General features: G+C 33.9%; 1 protein-coding gene and 1 non-coding gene across 5 annotated transcripts in view; one reads left to right on the top strand and one right to left on the bottom strand.

The window, feature by feature from the left end:
* Positions 1-24,323, bottom strand: part of LOC129745762 (mucin-2-like) — a 161,196-nt gene that overhangs the window by 42,540 nt on the left and 94,333 nt on the right. The window lies entirely within an intron of this gene.
* Positions 7,021-7,092, top strand: Trnaw-cca (transfer RNA tryptophan (anticodon CCA)). Its single transcript has one exon. It is a non-coding gene; the product is annotated as a tRNA-Trp (tRNA).

Raw genomic sequence — 24,323 nt, 5'->3', positions numbered from 1 at the left:
CGAACGGGGGCGATTGCGGTTTAGTGCGACTTTTTACGAGTGGGCAGTGAAGCGTTGGCGCAATGTTTGCCGAGAAAATCGATAAAAGTGCCCGGTCACTTCACTCCAGTGATTAATATGTTCCGAGATGAGATAAGTGATAATTAAGGCACATTGAAGAGCAATTCCTATACATACATATACATATACATATCTGGTCGTTATAAACCTATAAAGCTTGATGATCACTTAAGAGATATTCAATAAGGTATTCCATTAATTTTTCTAGAAAAACATGCAAAATAGTGTGGAACCTTAATATAAAAATAATGCATCCCATCTTTACTATTTTCTGGATTCAAATCGTCACCTTAAACGAAATAGTTTTCCCTCTCTCATATTTCATAACCAACTTTAATTAAATGTACATAAAAATGAGTCGATTTTGAGTGATTTTTGAATTTTTCAAATCCTGGGTCTAAGAGGCTTTGTTTTGGTTCAAAATTCATCCATGAATTTTTGCCGAATCATTTAGTAACATAGTAAACTTTAAGTTTAACTTTAATGTTTGTATGTGAAAATTGAATATTTCATACTGAAAAATAAATATAATTTTTATTTCTTCTGTGGAACCGAGCCTATTCTTGGCTAACGTGCCAATTTTTATGTTCTCTATACAAAAGTTTACGCTCCCTCCCTCCAGTAAACATCGAACACAGTTGTACCGGACAAATTTTTTAATAACTCTCCGCCAACTACAACGAAGTCACGATCTCCAAAAAAGGTGATCTGCGTAAAATTTCCTTTAATGAATTTATTAATTAGCACAAAACCATTAGCAGGCTCAAATTCACAGAAAAAAGAAAAAATGGTTTTGGTTTTTCAGAACGAAAAATTCAATAGTCTTCGATAGAAACATAAAAATTTAAAATTACTCATGTAAAATTTACTGAAAAAAATAGCAAAAAAATCAGTATGTTTTGAATCCGAACGAATTTTTTAAGCCCCCAAGACTTGAGAAAAATAAAAATTACCCCAAATCGACTTAGTCTACTGTACTATTCCCTTTTTGTCATGACCGTTTCACACGAAAACTCTCTTTAAAAACAACAGGTAGCGACCTAAAGTACAATTCCCTCTTGAATCTTGGTCATTATAACGAGCTCGAATGACTTGACTTAGTTAGCGAGTTACCAAGCTACCAACTAGCTTATCACTGCCAGTCTAAGCGTCAGTTTCTTCGGCAGACCATGCTGTAAGAAGTGGAACATTGAAAGTGAAATTTTCCTTCCTTTTTATTCGCACCGGCATGAGGTAGTGGTCGGCTTGTAATAATTCTCCACAGGTGTTGGAGCTGTTTTTTCTGCTCTTGGAGTTTTTTTTTTCGAATGACTTATTCCTTCATTCCGTTTCTAGCTTTTGACGCAAATAAGCGCAATCATGCTCTTCAACTCAGTTTTTACTCATTATGATAAGACGATAACACTTGAAACAATAATGAATCAAAGTCACATTTAGAATATTTATAATTTATGATTATTGTTACTAACTCCATTAAGCATTTTCGAGTGACAAATTGAGAAAAGCAACTCAGTTCTGATTTTTACAAAACTATTAAATAAGCGTTAATAAAGCATCTATAAATATTGTATTAAAGAGTGTTTTCATATAACAATCATTGAGGAATCAGCAAAACATGTATCAGTTCAGAAAGAATCAGAATCAAAGCAATCGAAAGATTTCCTTTAATTCAACCACGTATAAGAAAAGTTCAGATACCGGTATTTCCATAGTAACTTACTTATATTTCGAAATCGCTCACTGAAGAAGATATGAGGTTGAATTACCGGCAACTGAACTTTTCTTAGAATGTGGTTGAGTTAAAGGGAATCTTTCGATTTTTCATGAGTCAGTAGAATTATTCAACCAAGTAGGCTCACAACACATAATCCCCCTTATTCTGCGCCGCGCGTGAGTTGACGATAGTCGAGTCGAGTTGGAGTCACGTGAGTCTTGTCAGCTTATTCCTGAAGCCAATGTGACAGAGGTTCATGCCCAGCTGACTACTAGATAAGGATAATAACTCAAAAAGTTCATTTTAAAAAACGTTTCTCACCTAAAGCGACTACTGGAATCGGGTGACTAGGGTGATTCGTATATCGTCACGTCACGCGCGGCGCAGAATAAGGGGGAATATGTTATTATTTTTTTTTTTTTTAAATCATTCTTCATTTATCTGTCATCTTCAATATTTCAATTTGGAAAAATGGGTTGATATTGAGTATTTTCACATTATAAATACGGGAAATAGGTTTACTTGATTCGTTTTCCCTAAGAATATTTGTTATGTCTCTATCTTCTAACAGTTTGTCAATTTATTGTTGGACTGGAATAAATTATAGGCTATGTATGGGTTTTTCGGTCTTATCAGGTCAATTATAACACTTTTTAAACGAGCTTCATCCAACGTTTCGAATTATAATCAATTCTTTATCAAGGAACTAAAATCTAGGAGTGCATCGGCTTTGGGCAATATCACGAATGTTCGAATAAGTAATTATTGTGAATATCGATTATGAGAAAATATATTTTATGCTCCTGTATTTAATTTTAGTTCACCGTTTGTGTGCTTTAAAACAAACATATATTTTGAATCTAGTGCGAAATTCTTCTGATACTGTTATAAAATTGTTTTGGTGAATTAAGTAATCAGAGTTTGCAATCATATAAAACAATAACGCAACTTTTGTTAGATTACAATTCCAAAGAAACTTTGAATATTGTCTGAAAATGCTCATGTGCCAACATTTTTTCTAAGTAACAGAGGGTGATCTCAGCATATTGAAACACATTCTACAGCATGTTCAAAACGTTCGTATATCATTAACTAAGGTACGATATAGAGTCTACTGTAAAAAGACACCGTGAGCCGATTAGAATTTTCGATTATCTGTCAGTGTCATTTCAATCGAACAGAAGATGTGTCTAATTCGTTTGCCTATAATTTAGTGGAACAGATCTCGAGAATCATTAAAAATAGGCCAAACTAGCAGTTAACCCTTCTCGAGAAAAACGCGTTTAAAATTTCAAATCAAATATTTTTTGTATATTACAGTTGCTTACAATAATCCAGTTAAAAACCGAATACCGATTATTGATTTTATTTATTCAGTGAAACAAATATTCGGTCAAATGTTTGTCGAGTTTTAAGAGAAAAAACAGGATCGATTATTTCAATTTTCTTCTATTTCTTCCATCTAAATGCCCCCCGTTTTTGGGTCAAGTATTTTCAACCAGATGTGTAATGAATGCATAAGATCTTCTTGAAGTATGGGTCTCTCGTTTATCCCAGATTTCAAGAGTTCGAATTTATTTCAGCGCTCTCCATTGAACGATCGGATGATTTTCAAAATCTTACCACTTGCTGTAAGAACATCAGATCACATGTCGCTTTAACAAAAGCATCTCTCACCCTAGAGGCAAATCGATGCAGTTTTATATAGCAGAGCAGAGTTCTCTTTATAATTAAGTAAGTTTTTAGGATATAGTTAAGGCTTAAGTTTTTTGCTCTTCAGGATATTTTCCTTTGAATTAAATAATGTATTGCTAGAGCAAATTTAAATAAAAAAAAACAATGCTTAGAATTAACTTAATCAAAAAGTTGAACTGATCATAAGTGATCGGGACACTCAATTAACTGTAATAATATAACTTGAATGTAATGATTAAAAGAAACTTCGGCCAATTTTATGAAAGATTTGGGAAAAACAGGGTTATTCTGAACTAAAATAAGACACTATTTAAAAAACACACAAGAGGAAAGTGATATTAAATTACTTGAAATTGAAATGCTTCATCGAATCATACCACCAGTGCTCAAATTGTATCTAAGGATGGAACAAAATTGATGCTCATATTTAAATTTTCTTTAAGTTTATTTTTGGAAACAAAAAATAAGAATTTCAAGAGGTATTTGAGTTTTATATTGTACTTAGTAAACACTAAGTAACGCCTGTGGTTTGTGATATAGCTCAGTTGGCAAATCTGTTGTCTCCTGAGCCGATGTCCGCGAAATCGAGCCCAAGAGTAAACATCGAACACAGTTGTACCGGATAAGTTTTTCAATAACGATCCGCCAACTGCAACTTTGATAAAGTCGCGAATGCCATAATGATGGTAAAACGACTATAATCGAAACAAAAAAAAACTAAGTAACACCTATTGACCTAACACGAAAAAATAAATTAACCCCCTTTTGAAAAGAGATAACTTCACATTCCAACGAAAATGTATCAACAAAGTTTCGCCAAATTGAAATTTATCAATTTTTTTCAAGTTTTAAGCGGTTTTAAGATGATACCGCGTTAATTAAGTAAAGTGCAATCACGTACATCCAGAATAATCGTTAACTCGGTTTGTTTACATTTGTCGCTTATGAAATGTTACGCTAGAGCTTTGGAATAAAAGCTGGGTTGCCAGGTGCCCAGATTTGTCTGTAAAACACAGACTTTTGACCCTTCGTCCAGATATTGGTCAGACACAGATTTTGCCCAGATTTTTTCTAAAAGTGTCCAGATTTTACAGACTTTCACAATTAAGTGATGAAATCAATATTAATGTACCGGATATGATCCGTAGGTGCCAGATTATACTAGAAATCTCGCTTGGTCTGTCACCAATCATTCATTAAAACTTTGCTTTTTAAATTAGATGGTTATATAGTTTTCAACTGGAAAATAACAAGAATACAAAATAACCTCCCCCCCCTGCTCATACGCGTCGCCAATAGTTTTGTTTGATTGCAAATATGTGTTCTTCCTTGTGCACAGTCATACACAGACATTTTTTTTCCAAATTTTCCAGATTTTTCATCCTCAACACGTGGCATCCCTGAATAAAAGTGACAGACAGGATGCATATTGACAATATTGAGGAAAAGTAGGCAAGGGGTACCAAAAGTTTCTCATTGGTGGGGGGGTGGAGACGGAGCGCTTTTTGACATCCAATTGTTCGCCTACCATGCCTACGATTACGATTGCCTGTCACAAGATGGACGATTCCGTGCATTGGTATAAGAACACCCCCGAAGCTTAACACGCCCTGGTGACAGAGTTGCTTGCATCCAGAGGTGTATTTTTGTCAAAAATCAGGACACCGCGATGGAAAATATCAGGATTTTTCAGGACACCAGTATATTGATGAAAATAATAAGAAGCTTTGCTTAGATTGCATAATTAAAGGCGAAATATAGGTGCTGAAGACGCCTCAAATTATGCAACTGCAGCGAAAAGAACCTTGGGTGGCCTGAAGTTTGAATCGAAAAACACTATTTTATAATTTAAACCAAATATTTTCATCGACTAAACTGGCTTTACTATTTTATTTATGTTTTTTTTTATATTCTCACCATTTATCAATAAATGTTGTTAAAAATCTAGATATTTTTTGAAAATCAGGACAAATTAGGACATTTTAAAGGCCATTTTTCAAAAATCAGGACAATTCAAGCCTTTTTAAAATATAGGGACGGCCTCTCAAAAATCAGGACAAATCCTAAAAAATCTGGACACCTGACACCCGTGCTGGCATCTCACAAATCTTACCGCAGGGTTGCTACCTATAGGGGAGAGTGGGGATACTTAATCCCCTTTTCTTATTTTCACCATATCTTTTTGAAAAAAATTAGCACCTTGCCGTCTTTTACATTTTCTGAGAGCTTGTAACTTCAAATTTCTATGCTCCAAAAATTAGAACTGTACTTGAACTCGTTGATGAACTAGAAGCATTTTCGTGGGAGTAAACAAATTGAGATTTTTTTGAAGTTAGGGGAGACTTGATCTTCTATTGAACGAGTTGATCTTTTATTCAGGAAGCCCTTATCCTTGTGTAAAAATCAAACAAAACCCCAAGATAGAATGTTAATTGACTATTTTAGCCATGTTTGTTCTCATTTCACGATTTATAGCTGACAGAAGAAGAAAATTCTATAACTTTGTCTCTACGCTAATAGTATTGCATACTTAAAGGCGCTATATTTTAAAATGAAGAGAAAATCCTTTCTTCATGCAATTGTTTGATAAATATTAGTTTTTTGATAAATATTAGTAATCTCGTATTCACTAATCATAACGATCAATTCAGATGAAGAATATGCCGTTTTTAACTCTAGGGATCAATTGTACCCATAATCATCATTTTAGAAAACTTTTTCTGAAAAAAGATGAGAGTTTTCCATTGCCTTAAAAATATGCCATTATTAAGTTCATATTACGCTCGAACGATTGATACATTGGAACAAATATTTTTTTCATAATTTTCCCATGTAAGGAACATTTTAAAGTGATGAAAAAAGATCTTCAAGTTACATTTTGTGAAATTTTTCAAACAAAGTTCAATTACTCAAACAATTATTTTATAAAAACTTTTTTAAACTGCATGCATTGTTATTTTGCTCATTTTCGCACATTTTTCTAGAACATTTGATCTTTGTAAGACATTCCAGTTTCAAGATATAGCTAAGGAATCAAGTATCCCCAGATGGCGCTTCTTTATGTTTCCTTTAGTCTCTTAAAGTTTGGGTTTAACTTTTTAATAGTTTGGTAATGAGTAATAATTTAACAACCCAGTGCAAATCCCACTTATAAATTTCAATATGCCGGTCAAGAATAAGTTGCCTTATCTCGTGGAGTTGGTACTTACATGAAATCTGTTATCTGTACACCTTCAAATATTTTGACAAATGTGTGAAGTATTAAGATACTCTTATCATAAGATAATGAGCAATAAGACGAATGGTCAATCGAAACCAAACTTTACCTCTTTTTTGTCAAGCGTAATCAACTGTGTACGGACTACTTCAAATTGAATTAGCAGCAGAAAACTGTCCGTGTTTCATTCGCCTTTCACTAAATGGCGCAGAGCTACATACTGGTGTGGTAGCAAGTTGTTCAATTATCGCACTTCGGTCGCGTTAGTTCTATTTATATCAAACGCTAGCACAGTGTTATTTGAACGTATCTGACCAACCTCACACCACCGGATGACTCCGTGGCGCAACGGTAGCGCGTCTGACTCCAGATCAGAAGGTTGCGTGTTCAAATCACGTCGGGGTCAAGAAATGATGTCTTCTTTTTGGAAAATTTTCTAAAGACGAAGTTCCTAATGTAGGTCAATTTTCCTTTTATTTATTCAGGCAGCAAAAAAAAACTATTCGGCACCCCGAAAGAGCCCCGAGTGCCGGGAGTCATAAATTTCGTTCGCACCCTTATTAAGCCACATTTTCGTGTTTGTTTTCACAGCAGCAGCCCCATTTCGTCAGGGGTCCAGTCCAGGAATCGGTCCGGGTATATCTCGCGGATATGATATGTTAAGTTTATAATTATATTAAAGGGGCTTAATTTCCTATGTTCCATTCCATGCGTGGTTTCCATCCCAATCCCCTTCCAAAAACACACACCCATACACATGGGAAGCTTTCCCGCCAATTTTCGCGTACACCATTCGGCAAACGCAAATGTTTTGCTGCGCGGTGAATGAAAGCCGGCCAAGTGAAAAAAAAACAATATCTCATACGGAAGCAGTTATCATTGAATTAAAATAGCTAACCGCATCTTTCATTTCGATGCGAGGCCGCTCGCTTATCTCGCTGTTATGAGCTTTTTTTTCGGGTTGGATGCCCCCGGCGGGAGATTTCGGGCGGACGGAATGAATGAGATATGCTCATCACTGGTCCACGGGGGGGAGACACATGAACCACTAAATAAGAAAAATATCCAAATGTGAAACGTGCAATAATCCTGAGTCGCGCTGGCCGGACGAAACTGCTCCGATTTTGAACGGTCACCGGTCTCTTAGCTTGAGCCACATCGAGAGACGAAGAAACACGAAAAATAGTTTTGATTTAGCGTATAATTATCATAATCGAAGGCGCACTATGAGGCACTTTGTCTGCTAAATAGATTTCGTGTGGACATCATGTTGGGCCATCTTTCTTTTACACGCCTCAGCTTTTTTTTTCACTCTCCCAGCAACAAACTATTTATGGGAGTTTTATCAGAAAGTGTGTCAAAAAGCTGACGGCGAAATGATGCGGATTAAGGAAATTGCATTCATCTCTCGGTTTAACCTACTTGTCGGATCAAAACTTTAAACAATCATCAAAATCAATATTGGCAGCTTGAATCAGCTATTGTCATTCAAATGGTCTCTGTTAGAACTTGATTCGTCGATTCGTCCACAACTTGTGTTCGAATTTCACCAAAAAAAATTTTTAGATCCATATAGTGTAACGACTTTGCCTTACCCGGAGTGCATAAAACTCAACACGCAATAATTTGTGTTTGATGAAACAAGAATTTTATTCAGCTTAATAGGCCGGACATTGAGTCGGCAAGCGTTAAGTTTTCTGCTCGAGAGGCGCATAAATAAGCTCTACAAATCATTTGGCACTTGGCCTAAACATCTCAATAATTAATAATGGAACGATATAATTGGTTTCATTCTGGAAACTCTATTGGTATTATGAATAGGGGAAAACTGTACAAGACGCACCAGTTAAGCAGAATTGCTATTTACAGCGATACCAATCATTTAAGAACCAAATTGAAAGTTGACGACGATTCAGGTATCAGATTTACGTGTTATTGAAAAGAGTAAATATGATTAAAACACGATTTTAACTATATTTTTGTAAAAAACTAAAACAGCCAGAAAACAAAACGCGGGGTAGAATGCCAAAACTAGGGGACAAAACGCACCAAACAGGAAGGGTGGTAAGAAATGAAACAATGATTATACGGAATGTAATGATTGAAAAATAAAATGATTAATTACATATCCATCATATTTTTGTAAACTAACCATACTTTGGCAAAAAATCATTTACTAATGCAAAACTATTGCAAATTTCGCTTTTCAAAATACACTTTTTTATAGCCTTATAGGTAAAACGCCTTCAGGTAGGCAATGAAACTCAATTTCTTGACTGATATCGCGGCAAACATGGCGGCAGATGATTTTTTCGAGTCGAATATTGGTGCACCTTTTTAACTCGAACTAGGACGAAATTTGTTAGAATAAAGCATTGATATCGTAATTTGGGAGTCAGCAAATAAAAAGAATGGCATTTTGTTTTGATATTTGGGGTTTCTCAAAGTTAACAGCATTCAAAATTTGAGCGTAAAACACGTGGTCTTGTGGGCATTTTGCCCCAATTTTCATATGATTGATTTTTGATAAAATTTGGAGGATGTTTATTAAATACAACAAAATATTTATAGTCTTCCGAAAGTGCATACGAGTGGAAAAACGATAAGCTGTAGTTTCATCAGATTGCGCAGGCTGTTTTACCATAAAACCTTAAATGTTACTTATTACAAATAACAAGTTTCACGCTGATTCTATTAATTCTCCTGTTTCTAAGAACTTAAGTAGTTTTTGTGAAATTTTCATCTATTGAATGATGAAAAAGCTTGTTTGCTACAATAAAAATGAAGAAAAACATCATTCGAAGCCGTAGGTTATTGTATATTTAAGAAATAATGGCATAGGCCATATTACCCCGCTGGTGCGTCTTGTACAGTTTTACCCTACTTATAAGCTAAATCTAACCTGTACCGCTGTCAACAAATTCATCGCTGCTGCAGATCATCGACGGAACCTTGGATCAAACACTACTATGCTCGCATGCATTTACTCCTCACGTTTTCCTTTCGCATGCATGCAAGTGTATTGACACTAACACTATCACGGCTCCTAGTTTATCACTTCCCGGCAATGTTATTCAAACCGTGTGGAGCACATCTCTCAGATTTCCCCTTTTTTTCCCCTCGTTTTGACAGATTTAAGCTTTTTTCCTCAGATTTAAACTTTCGTCTCCTATGCTCTCAAGGCAAAAAAAGCTTAAATCTGAGGAGAAAAAGCTTAAAAACGAGATTCACGAGCACATATTTAAAAGATGTTGGTCACACGATACATAGACAAATCGTGTAACGTTGCAGGGATCAGATCCCTGCAACGTTACACGATTTGTCTATGTATCGTGTGACCAACATCTTTTAAATATGTGCTCGTGAATCTCGTTTTTAAGCTTTTTCTCCTCAGATTTAAGCTTTTTTTGCCTTGAGAGCATAGGAGACGAAAGTTTAAATCTGAGGAAAAAAGCTTAAATCTGTCAAAACGAGGGGAAAAAAAGGGGAAATCTGAGAGATGTGCTCCACACGGTTTGAATAACATTGCCGGGAAGTGGCAGGGATCTGGTCTTCACGTAGAGCAATCTGTATACGCATGGGAATGTTAACATTTATTTAATCTGGTCGAATAGAACATAAGGGATCGACTTTACCTGTGTGTTGTGGTTGATGTTTCTTTTCTCACACGATCTCTACTTTTTCAGCATGCATGATTCCCAATGACATCCACACATGCTTAGATTGTCGGGGTTTATGCTCAAAGCCAGATTTTCGACACACTTGAACCGAGGTGTGGTTTTCCGGATTGACGGGATTGATTTTCCTCTGCGGAAACATGAATGAGGTTAAGAATCTCCGATGAGTGATTCGTAGTTCAATTTACCTTTGACTCGATGTTCCAACGGGAGTTTGATAGGGGAGGAGCGGGCTATATGCGCCTATTAAGCAGAACACTGATTTAATCAAATATCACATCGAATATGTGTACAAAAACTATATACACGTGTGAAGGCATCTGTTTTCTATACATTGGAGTAATTTTAATGTTAAAATTTTCTTCTGTTTTCAAGAAAATGATTTTATTATAAGTGTTGTCTAAAATGCCAAACCTCAAACCGTGCGGGCTAAATGCGCCTATTCATGTTATGAACAAAATTTCTGTTTTTGGGCAATATTTCCGTATAATTTCATTGAAACTGCTAGAAAGTAATAATTTCTGTACGACAAAGCTGAAGTTTTATAAAAATCTATGTATATTATAATTTATGGAATAAAACAAAAGTTAGGGTTGCCATACTATGGAGGCAGTTCATCCATGAGAAAAACTTTATCAAATCTGTTTTTAGATCTTCAATTCTCTCTTAAGATGTTATTCAGAGCTTAGATTTGAAGGTTCAATGATAAAAATCATTTATTAATTCTATTCAACCTGTTATTTTAGGATGGAGGCATTTTACAAACATGTTGGGGGCTTCCAAAAACACTCTATTATTCCACTATATAATCATTATTAAACCTCCAGAAAAGCTGAAATATGTTTAATTTCTCAAGTTCATTTGTGTAAGAAACAAAAACCATCCTAGTGTTTGTTTTAAGCTTCTTTACGTATAATTTTTAAAAGTCGAAATATTACATCAAAATGTATCAAAACCTTGTATGATTTTTTAAATTTTTTTGAGTTTGTAAATTCATAAAATTTTTTCATGCCTTATGTTCAAAGCGTATCACCCTCAAAATGCATTGGTCGGATAAGCTGTCTAGTCAGCCATTTCATCAAACAGCCGTAGGGTCATTTAACCCGATAGGCCCATTTAGGAAACCTTTCCCCTACTTTCTGGACACTTCTTTTCCTCAACTGAGCTCCCACTACCTTTTGGAATAATTGGCTAGTTTTATTCGTTGAATTCCAAGCTCAACTGGGTGCAGTATGATTCTCGTCCTTTCAACGTGAGACGAATTTCTTGATGTCGTGTTGATTGTGCCTACAATATAGAGTTCTTGCTTTACAAAAGCGTCGATCTTTGGTTTTAGGTTTTACTTACGGCTCGTCCGCGAATAGTTGGATCACCAATATTCTTTTTGCGATAGCCTGACGGAATCGAAATCCACTGCTAGATGGGTGATATTCAGTTGGGGATTATCATGCACTTGCTTTTGGGCGGAACTGGGAGTGACAATTCAGTCGGAGAACAGTAGAGGCCATCATAGTAGAGCGGCTATGCTCAGTACGTTGCTTTGAGCGGTACAGTGTTCGTTTGATTATGTATACTGCTTATCAGTGTTTCTCATTCTACGTATGTTGTTACTTTCAAAACTCATACAATGTAACAATAGGATGGGGTGATAGTTTTTCGAAAATTCCAAGATTCTAGAATAAGGTTGCCAGATTGCCCGGTTTTATCCGGGTTTGCCCGGATATTGGATACTGAATTTTAGAACACTCCGACCCGGCCTGGTTACCCGGATTTCATTGAAAAATTCCCGGATTTGCCCGGATTTATTCCCTTTATTTGACAAATTATTCAAAAAGAAAAACAACAAACACCTCCAAAACGAAATTTTTTGAGCAAGTTTTAAAAAAATAAAAAATGAAAGGTTTTTTGGAAGCCCTAAAATTCGGACTCAAAATCTATCGATGAGTTTTGATGAAAAAAAAAATTTTTTTTTTCTTGATTTTTGTTGAGGAATTTCTGAGTTTTAACAAATTTGCCCGGATGTTGCCCGGATTTTTGGTCGTCAATTTGAAATCGAATGCCCGGATTTTGCCAGGTTTTTATATAAAATATAAAATTGCCCGGATTGTCCGGGACGGATACGTACTGAAAGAAATCTGGCAACTTTATTCTAGATAAGGCACTGAGCTTGATTATTTACTGAACATAAAGCGCAATCACCCAACTTTAAGTGACATAGCGACTTCATAACAATATTTGTGAAACGCATTTCAAGACACTGTTATTAATATCATTTTTAAATTACCTATCAAACCAGAACAGCTAATTTCAATCATCCTTATGTTGATTCGTTTCTAGTTTTGTCTTTAAAAGCTCTTATCAGATCTATTAACAGTTTAAAATTTCTACTTGAAACTCATAGACACATTTCGATTCTCTCAAATCATGGTTTGACTTTTTGTTAATGCGATAAAGTTCAAAATTTCAGCCTTTTAACGATATCTTCTTAGACAGACTCTTCACACTTCATATTTAAAAACTTTCTAAAACGCGATATAAAAATATATAACTGTATTCAAGGCTGTAGAAAGAACCGCCTCGAGGAGGGGGGGGGGGGGGGGGTGGTTTGCTTATAACACACGAAAGAAACAAAAAAAGTAATTTGTCATCATCGATGGTTGAAATTTTTTAATTTCTAAGATTCTAACCTCTGATGAAAACAAATAAAATTTTACAAATAAAAACAGTAAGAGATAAAACATTTTGGTGCAAACTTGAACTAAATTTATCATTTTAGTTTGAAATTTAGAAATATTTTTCATAAAGAATGAATTCCATACTTAAAGTCCTGTGGATGATTTTTTTTAAAATGTAATTTAGGATATTTTGCATGAATCAAAACTTAAAATATTAACTTAAATTCTACTTTATATTTGTGATTTTCAGCTGAATTGTGTGTACAAACTTATTCTGATTTACAAACAAGTTTTAAGTTTATGTTCTCTTGAATTTTTCAACAGTTTTATGTTTATTGAAAAACCTTCTAAACCAGAATTCAAAAATTGAACTTTGAATCTGTTTCCGAATTTCTATACGATTTCCGAAATGTAATACCAGATCAGAATTTCATGAGCCAAATCTTAGAGCCCTCATTCATGAATCTATCATTTGAATTCTGTAGTGCTGGTTTAATCTTAATTCATTAGTTCAATTATTGGTTTTATATCTGTTTTGTGAATCTGATTTAAAATTTGAATTTAGAATGATGAATCAGAATTTGGTTTTCAATTTTGGATCGCCACCTTTAATGTTTAAATTTTGTGTTAGAATAAAGTTTGAGAACTCCGAATTTGAATATAAAACAAATTTCTTCTTTTTCCATATTCCGATAACTATTATCAAAATATTTAAAATGCATTTGATTTACAAAAAACATGATTCAAATTTGATTTGAAATGCAAGACTGAATTTGAACAAGGATTTCTAAGCAGCTTTACATTCCTAATATCTGATGATTATTCCAAAAGAAAATCAAGAATCCTAAACTTGATACAAAATCAGAAATACGAAAATATGTAGAAATACAATTTTGGTTATAGGAATATGGAACCAAAACCTCCTAAATGGGTTAAAAAGGGGCCGTTCACATACCACGTGGACAACTTGAGGGGGGGAGGGGGGGTATGGAAATGTCCACGCTTGTCCACGGAGGAGGGGTAGGGGTTTGGGTCATGTCCACGTGGACATACTTACCTTCAAAATATTTTCTAAAGGTGAATAAAGATTAAAGTGTTTAAATCAAAATCTTGAAATAGCAAAGCTTTCCAGTTAAAGTTTAAACAATTAGTAGCTACTTAAAAGCAAGTGATAAGTATAATAATTTATAAATTTAATATTTTTAGAATATTGTGATACCAGGAAATTCTTACTCGTTTTTTTTTTTCAAAATCAGCCAATTCTATTACAAAAAGGCAAAAAGAGGTGTTTTCTAACTGTCAAATTATACACAGCAAAAATTATTTCCTGTAAAATTACGCAAATGTCCTGTAACAAAAACGAGCAGGATATTTACTATAATTTTACAGGTCGAAAACATGACTAAGTGACATTTAATTTTTTGTGTACAACTTTTTTACGGGACATTTGCTGTAATAATAAATGAATCTTCGTTAACTTTCAAGGAAAACAATTCAAAATTACAGGTTTTGTTAATTACAGGTGATTTATTTTAATGGTTCCAGTTTTCAGTGACACGAATAGTCAAAAAAATTTCTGTGTAGGTATTTAAAAAAACTCTTTCAAATCTGTCCACGTGGACATCCGGGGAGGGGGGTAGGGGTTTAACAAATGTCCACGCTTGTCCACGGAGGGGGAGGGGGTGTCAAAAATCTAATTTTTCTGTCCACGTGGTATCTGAACGGTCCCTTATCAGATTTATGCTGAAAATCACAAATATAAAGTAGAATTTGAGTTATTTTTTAAGTTTTGTATAATGCAAAATATCCTCGAGTATATTTCAAAAAAAATCATCCACAGGATTTTCATTATGGAATTGATTCTTTATAAGCAAATATTTGAAAGAAAAGAAAAACCAGATTTTCACCTAAAAATCTGCACAAAACTCTATATTTTCTAGGTGTGTTGTTTGAAATTATTAATATTGTGGTTTTTTAAAGCCAAATTTCAAATTATAATCATAAATTAAGTTCAAGTTTGCATCAAACAAATTTCATCCTGAATTTTTCTATCTTTTACTCTTTTTTTAAGTTTTATTTATTTTCATCAACGGTTAGAATCATGGAACTTAAAAAAAGAGTTCGGAATATTGAGCTTGTTTGATTTAAATATAGAATAAGCTTTTAAGAAATTGAAGGCTTCTCTAAAAAGCACTTATTTTATGCTGAAATCAAATTTCTTTGGTCTTGGACTCTTGAACAAATTCAAAATAATTAGCCATCAATGAGAGCAAATTCCATGTTTTGTTTCTAAAGGTTGCATCATAAAAAATGTAGCTCATCCTTTAGGCTAAGGTCCACTTTTCTAAAGTTAAATACGAAGACCATTATTGAGTACTCAAAAATGAATAATCATAAAGTTACAAACATATTTTTTTTTTTGGTGGTGCTTTGTTGGGCAAAAATCATAGGTAAAAATCAGTCACCAAACCCCCCCCCCCCCCCCGTGAGTCGGTTCTTCCTACGGCCCTGGAGCTGTGTATGATCGCATAGATTCCAAAACCTGGCTCGCGAACGTTTTTGCAAAATTTCTTATATAGGATAGACAAAATATTTTTCATAACTCTTCATTTGGCATAAGAAAACTTCACAGATAGGTACAACGTATTTTAAGTTCTGAATGTGAATAAATACATAAAAATATAGGTGGTTCAAGATGTGTGGCCCACGATTCCCCATAAGCTATGATTTGCAAATTGGTTGCGTCTGTGTGACTTATTGATGTTTCATCAAAAATTCCTTTTCCACGTGAAAGATCATGACAAAACTAAGATCATAAGCGTATGAGCATATTTTCAAGAAAACTGTTTTTATTTTAATTTTAAAATTTCAGGCGTTTTGTAATTTTTATCATTTTTGTAATTTTTGCAATTTTTGTTATTTTTTGTATTTTTTGTAAATTTGTAAATTTCTGTGTAGGTATTTAAAAAAACTCTTTCAAATCTGTCCACGTGGACATCCGGGGAGGGGGTAGGGGTTTAACAAATGTCCACGCTTGTCCACGGGAGGGGGAGGAGGGGGTCAAAAATCTCATTTTTCTGTCCACGTGGTATCTGAACGGTCCCAAATTTAATATTCAGACCTGAATTCCAATGATAAGGTTGCCAAATTGATCGGTTTTATCCGGAACGTCCCGGATATTTAATATAAAATTTGGGAAAGGTCCGGTCCAAACCGGTTGCCCAGATTTCATAGGAAAAGGCCGGATTTTGCTCGAGTTTTTTTCTCATTATCATTCTTAAATCAAACTAAAAAAAACAAATTGTGTTGTAATTTTTTTTATTTATGCGTCCAAAATTTTTGCAGCAAGTTTTAAAAATTTTTTATCATGAACGGTTTTTTAAGTTTTTTTTCTAAATTTTTAATGAGCAATTCCTAGCACCTAGATCAAAATTGTCCGGATTTGCCTGGATTTGGTCGACAATTTTGAAATCAAATACCCGGATTTTGCCAGGATTGATGGATTGTCCGGCCCGGATGCGTGCTTAAAACAATCTGACAACGTAATTCTATGTACAAGTAAGAAAATTTTGAAAAACTGTAGCAGAATTTTGAACTTGGAATGGATTTTGGAGGTTTTTGTATTAGTTTATAGTTCATATAGATTCTCTTGAATATCTTTGCTATATTATCGTAATTTGTTTATGAATTTAGAATTTTGTTTGTAGAGTACAATACCTCGCTTGCACCCCCCCCCTTCCCGTTCCTACGGCCATGACTGTATTAACTTTTATAACTTGGATAAAAAATAACTGTTATTAACTATGAAAAAAGTTACAGAGATTTTATGTTTGCTTCAACATTTTCATATTTTTTCATAAAATCAACGTTAAGGTAACAGTAAAATCAAATTCGCTGTATTTTTTCTAATCTTCCCCATAAAAAACTTCAACACTTCCCATTTTGTAGGTGTGTGTGATGCTTCTATTTGGCTTTCGACATTAAGTCGTGAAAATCCAAACGCGCACGCAAAAATAGCAAAATTGTTGAATGTGGTGAAATTCGTCTTTCAAGCGAAACTCCAATATCTCCGTTCAAGATGCCGTCAATAAGGTTGGAATACCGTCTACAACCATGCATGAAGCTTAAAAACGATTCGGACTATCGAGTTATAAGATGGAAGGACATAATTTTTTTTTTAATTATGCAGCTTATTGGGTTACATGAATGTCCCGTGAAATTTTGGCCCCTAAGGTGGCTACCATACATGCATACACGAATGTGCCGTGAAATTTTGGCCTGATCCCACCAAACTGCCCACAGTTTCGTCCCATCAAAAGATATTATGAACTGATCAAGATTAAATTGGAAAATCCATCAATATATAATCTGATATTGCGAAGTGGTGGAAAAATGGTCGATACAGTTGATTTTAAAACTGTCCCGAAATCGATGCGAGAGTTTTGATGAATTATTCAAAAATTCATGAAAATAGCAGATTTTGATTTTGTGTTTTTCCTTAAAAGTTCAATAAAAACCCTACAAAAAATATTTTTACTATTTTTGTACGTTATTTTTTCATGGAGAAATTGGAAATTGCATGTGACCCAATACTAAGTGCTACAAACCTTAATATTGATAAAGGAAACCACGCTCTTATTAGTGTTATTAAAACATTAAGGACTGTAAGAAATGTAAGCTCGAAAACACCAATGTTTGGAACTCTCTGCCTCTGAAACCCCTGAACAAAATTTTACAAATTTTGTGTATTTAAGTTATCGAAAGTGGTGTTCACAATTTTGTAGAATTAAGTTTTTATATAAAATTGATCACATTTGAGTTAGGCTTCTCAGTAAAGCACACATGCGTTTAGCGAAAAAACGAGATATGTCGTAGTTGGTCCGCAACAATAATTTCTATGAAAAATATCACTGATTCTCCTAGATACAAATCTGTAGTTTAGTTGGTTATAAGTAAATGTTCTCAACACGTTTATCCTTAAAAAAATTGAATCAACTCTATCAGCTGCATCATACTAGTAAAAAGGCTCATGAATGAATTGACTAATGAAGCAATGGACTAATGTACTATTGTTGGTATAAATACAGGGCTAGGAATTTCTATAAGCGCACACATTTATTGGGGTTTATTTTCATCTGGCATCAATCGATCATTAGAGAGATCTTTCAAAATAACATTTACTTTTTAAAACACAACTCAAATCTATTGTCGATAGCTTATCAAAATCAATAAATCATATTTTTGGAGTGGAAATTCCTGTAAGCACAATTCATGTTTTGTTATGAGAACCACAAAATAACTAATTGAAAAACTAAAAACTAAACAGTTAGCGTCCATTACCAGGGGGCTCATTTGAGCTTCTTGGTGTGGGGGAGTGTGGCGGGCCGCTAAGAAATAAAAAAAATTATGATCATGTTAGGAGAGTCTACCTGTAATCAGAAAAGTGGCCAATATTTGGTATGCGGGATTCACTTAATTGGGTTATTCAGGGGTTTTGGAGCTTTATGTTCCACTCGATTTTAAAAGTTGTAAAGCTCAAAGTTCCTCCACATATTTGCAGCTAATGGAATCATCCAAACTTCTAATTATCACCACACTTTCCAGACGTTTCTGGAAAAAAAAAGTTTTAAGATTTCAAAAAGGATTCAGATCTGGATAACGACTTGGCCATTCAATAAAATGATTGTTTCTCTTGGAAAACACTTCCAAGCTTTCTTGGGGTCATGAATTTTCGCCAGCCATCGTTTGTATCAGGCCTGTGCGAAGGACCCGTCTATGAGGGGGGGGGGGGGGGGGGTCAAAATTCAAATTAAGCTGGGATTAACAACAATACCAAAATAACACAACAAAAAGTACTTTTTTATTATTTTCTCCATTCTCACAAACTCGATAAAGTTATGAACTGTAACGATTCATAATAAATCAATATTTAAGTTTCAAATCAATGTTATTTCCGGTAAGTTATTAAAAAAATAATTTAGAATATTAGTTCTTATTCTGAACTTTATGTAGGAGGTCAATATTTTCGATATACTGCAAACGAATGTGAATTTAAATTTTGAAACCAGAATTTGAAGCTTTGGACATAAGAATCAGTGCAAAGAAATAGAATATATAAAATATAACAACAGATTTAAAAAGAAAATCCTTTCTCTTTCCCCTTTCCTATCTTTCCCCTTCACCCATTTTTAATATTAGTTTTAAGTGGAATTCTCGGAACATTAAAACTTGTAAAAGTAACGGCCTTAAATAAATTTTAGTTAATGATTAAAAAAAATTTAAAAAGAAAATAAATCCGAGTTTTGGATGAACTTCAAATTAGCTCAGCAATTAATCCTGATTGTTAATTGTTAGGCAAAATAATAATAATTGTAAGTTATTTATCATTTAAATACATATTTACATAATTTTCAATTGAAGGGTTAAAAAATTCCTCTGTCTGTCTGCTGTTTGAAATAATATTTAATCACAATTTGAAAGTGAATTTTCTTTCAGGAAAAATATAAATTTTGAACTCAAGAGATTGAATAGAATTTGATTTGAAAGAAAAACACACACTAAAATGCAGAGTTGAAGAACAAAGCTAAGTTATTAAAAATATTTCAAAAAAAAAATCATTGCTTACACTATAAAATTCTGTTAATTTATTTGAAAATTAAAATAAAATTTAAATTTAATTTATCGTCCTTGTCAGTAAAAAATATGTTCTTTAAGTAAGAACATTTCCAGATGTTAAAAAATGACAATTCGTTCCATGAGGAACAAATCGATGACATCTGATGAAAATCTTTCTTTTCAAATTCTACTCACTAATTTTATAAACCTATTATTTTCTCCTAACTTCCTATACGTCTGTAATTTTCTTAGTCTTGAAATGTTCTTGCTAAAAGAATAAAACTTTCACCAACAAGGTCGATGGATTAAAGTAACACATATGTATAACTTACAGTGAATAAGCTTTTTTTTTTAATTGAAATGAAGATGAAAAAGATAAATTTTTGGTCCCAATGTTTTAATGATTGGTTTGGATGATTTTAGTGTATTGAACCCAAATCTTTTGACACATTTTTTCAATTATCCCTCGTTTTAATAATATGAAGTTTATAAGATTAAAAGTGAATCAGTTTTGGCTTTATTCAATTATTGATAATTGATAAACCAACAAATCTATATGTAAGAAAAAAAATGATTCTGAAATCGTTTATTATACATTATTCAATTTAGAAACAATGTATTGATAATAATGATGCTGATGATGCTGCATGATCTTAAAAAAAAATCAACAGTTTATCGACAAGTATTTTTAACATCACTGAAGAAAGTTTGAAGAAAAAAAAATGTAAATTTGATTTAATATAACAAACTTGCTGAAGTCTGCAAAACGATTTGATTTTTGCATGCGCCGCTGGGTGGAGAAAAGGCAACAGCTCTGCCGAATACGGAAAAACCCGGTGAGGACTGAGGATAATCAATGATGGCATTTTTTTTTCTTTTTTATCAGGGATTTTAAACCAATGATGGCATTTATCAATTTCACTCTGACCTTTCATTAACTTTAACTGTACACTTTGTGTGCAGGGAAAATGTAACAAACACCTGAATATAGTAGGTTTCATTAGAGTTTTTGTTGAAAGACGGCGAACCAGCTCGATGTGTGTTTGCGGCATTTCATTTACGCATCTGGAAACATACTTTGTTTACAATCTTAATGTTCTCTATTTTATTTAAATATTTTGAGTTTTATTTTCATAATTGCAGTTATTTAAAAAAAATTAAGGAGTTCAGGTTCGCCCGGCACTTGTCGAGAAAGGACGTGTTTGGATGTCCGACTTCCAAGCGACTTATTTGTGTAGGATGTTTGTTTTACCCGTTTTAATCCGTTCAGTGGGTTATGTTTTAATTTGCGTAACCTGCTTTATGTGCGAAAATGTATTTAAAAGTTTTGATTATTTAAAACATTGATTTGTACTCTTTGAGCATCAAAGGTCTTAAGACTTCTAAAATGTGAGGCAAAGGAGAGCAAAGAATCAAAGAGTTTTCAAAAACAATTTACGAAACATTAAAATATAATTCATTTTCATTTTAAGTTGCTTTCCGTCTTTAAACAGTAATGCCTTTTTGAAATTTCTTTGCCTCAACAGGGATAACGTTTAGGGAAAAGAGCTAGTTTATCAAAGAAGAAATTCGGATGGTATTGATTTGCCTTCAATATTTTATTCGATCCATTTTATTCGACGTTTATCAAATGCCTCATAGAAATAGGAGTTTCCTTAGGAAATGTCTAGAAGCATAGGAGGTGTAGGAAAATCATGATCGCTCCATTTTCCAAAATGGATCCTGATCTCTACCTTTCACCAACTAACACAACTCCTTCCTTGGATACTTGAATATGGGTTCGCAGACGTATAGACGGTTTTCATAGTTGATGATACTAGCTTATCTCTGGTTCTGACTATTTCAAAAAAATGTTTTTGGAGTATGCAGGAGTGAGAGGTTGCTAGTTGAACTTAAAGAGTATCTAACTAACAATCCTTCCTTTTTTCTCATTGACTACTAGGACTAGGATTGCTTTGATTCATTAGAATTACACAACCAAGTAATCTCACATCACATATTAAAGGGCAAGTTCACTGGTGTTGGGAAAAGTGGTAGAAATTTTGACACTTGTGACTCATATTGAAAACTTTACCATGCAAAAACATTTTCAAGATCCTCAATTTAGATCGGATTTTAATTTTTTTTAACAACACGTGTTCTATTTTCGCATGCTTTGATGCAAAAATAGCTCGATTTCTATCACATACGGCTGAAATAGAAACAGTGCTGTGAAAAAATACAACGCCCAAAAATCTTGAAAACATATTTGCATGGTAACATTTTCAAAATGTGCTACAAGTGTCGAAATTTCTACCACTTTGTCCCAACAACTTAGAGAAGCTTAGAGCTCATAGAGAAGAAAAAATTGATTTTTTAAAACACTAATACTTTGTTTTCAGACCCTACTTGGGGTAAGTGGGGAGGACCTGAAATAGACTTGATGTTTAAAGAATATTTCGATTTCCTTTTCGTTATTCAGTGTGATTTGGCTGTATTAAGCATTCAGTTGATGAAAAGTGGGATGAAATACTAAATATCATGGAATTTGCAATTAATTCGATTAATAAAGTAAAATGTAACAAATTTAGCCAAGAAACCACAAGTCAGTTGACAAATTCCTGATAAATCAAAGAAAAAACTATCGTCTCCACTCCATTAGGCAGGATATGTGGAGACACCCGTAGTTCATTATATTTACGTGATAATTTTTCTCGTTTAACTTCTATTGAGAGAATTTTCCAGCACTTGTAAACAACATGTTCTGCAACAATATTTAGTCAGATCTTGTTATAACTGTATACTAATGTTGGCCTTATTTCTCAACTTCGTTGAAACCTAATCTCGATTTTGGATCAAATCTATGATGATAAAACAATACTGGCAATGTTTTAGATTAATCGACCACAATGTTTTAGATAAAGCGATCCTCAAAGATCTTTAAATTCATATGATACTTTATATGGAAAAAGGGAAAATTGTCACAATTAATTCTGGTAACACTTTAAAACCACACATACTTTAGTGCAGTGGTCGGGGAACCGGGGTAAATTACCCCAAATGGGGTAAAAGTGAAATTCTTGGGGGTAACAGTAAATATTTTGTGAGTGAAAAGTGCATATTTTCATTTTGCAATTTTATGAATTTGCTGGTTTTATTTCGAAAGTAAAGGATTAAGCGGCATATGCAAAAGTGAATATTTCCCCCTATGGCATTCACATCACACGCTTTGAGAGCTCTCTAGTTAAGTGTTTACGGATACGGTTTTTTGCTCTTCGTCATGGGATAATATCAACTTTATTAAAAATGTTTTGGGGTAATGATTCAAAAAGTTCCCCGACCCCTGCTTTAGTGCGTCAAGATTTAAGTTGAACATCAACTTTGTAGAACACTTTGAAGCGTTTTGACACACTTGAATAAAGTTTCTAAGATTTGAGAATTGCTTTAACTCTTATATATATTTTCATGACACGAATGCCACAAAGTGTCACTAATAAAACTTAATAATAAAATATATTTTGATAATATCAATGTAAAGGTAACAGCAAAATCCAAAAGCAGAATCCACTTGAAATAAATTGAATACTGGAAACTTTGGCAAGGCTTGGCTTCCAAAATCAGAAACTCATCAGCGATTATCCAGAAAAATCCATGAACCTGCTCTTTGAACTGTTTCATTCTACAGCTGGTACTTTGCTCCTGATCTTTATCGAGCAGAAAATCAATAAATTGGGCAACGTAAATCTTCGAGACTGACTACGCCAAAGCCGAGGAAGCTGGCTTCCGTTTGCGATTTTTTTTGCCAGCTGGGTAGATATAAATTGTCCCAGAAGATCATCGAGACTTGTTTTTTTGATAAGCTTGATTTTTCTCCCTAATTCTTTATCTTACCTGTAAGCATAGTTTTTGAAAAATACAAAGAACTAAAACTTTGATAGATAAAACAAAAAGGGATTGAATGTCATTAGCAAGCATTAATTTATACTCAAAACATAAATAATTCAAAGTTATTTTTTATTCCCGGTGAAATGCTTAATATTCTTTTTGCATTTTTTCGTACCACCATGGCTGTGTTCTGAATATGAACATCACAATTTAACAGCTTAGTTTCATAAAGTTAAGCTTGATGAACACAAAATTAAAACATTTTGCATATTTTATTCTAGTTTTCATATCACAGGTTTGATCGAATTCCACCGCAAACCATGAGGGAAATCCGCTCCATCTTCATTCGTCAAATGGACCAAACGGGTTATATATGACTTGATTAAACGAATGGCCCAACATTTCAATCATCCGGAACATCTTAGCAGAAGAATCTCGGGAACACTATGAAACCCAACACTCGTAAAGGTGTCGCCATAAAGAAGAGGCCGCATGCCAAAACCGAATGTAGATCACATCTAAGGCCCGCGCAAATATTTTAAGTGCTTCCTGCCCGGTAGATGTACTTTTGAGCAGCCTCATCCGAGTGTGATAAAAGTTATGAACCATAAACGTGGCACCAGTAAAGCCCTACAAATCGAACGGCTGGCCGAGGAAAGTGTTGAACGAAATTAAAAACCAGTGTCCCAATTATGGGTTCCGCCACACTTAATTACCTTTTGCTGCCACACGATTTTTTTTTATTCGGTAAATTTCGTTTTAAATGCCACAGATCCCCAAATTGTATTAACGTGCGGGGCTGTAGG

This window comes from Uranotaenia lowii, chromosome 2, assembly GCF_029784155.1.
Source record: "Uranotaenia lowii strain MFRU-FL chromosome 2, ASM2978415v1, whole genome shotgun sequence".
NCBI lineage: Eukaryota > Metazoa > Arthropoda > Insecta > Diptera > Culicidae > Uranotaenia > Uranotaenia lowii.
This window is presented reverse-complemented; position numbering and strand designations above follow the sequence as displayed.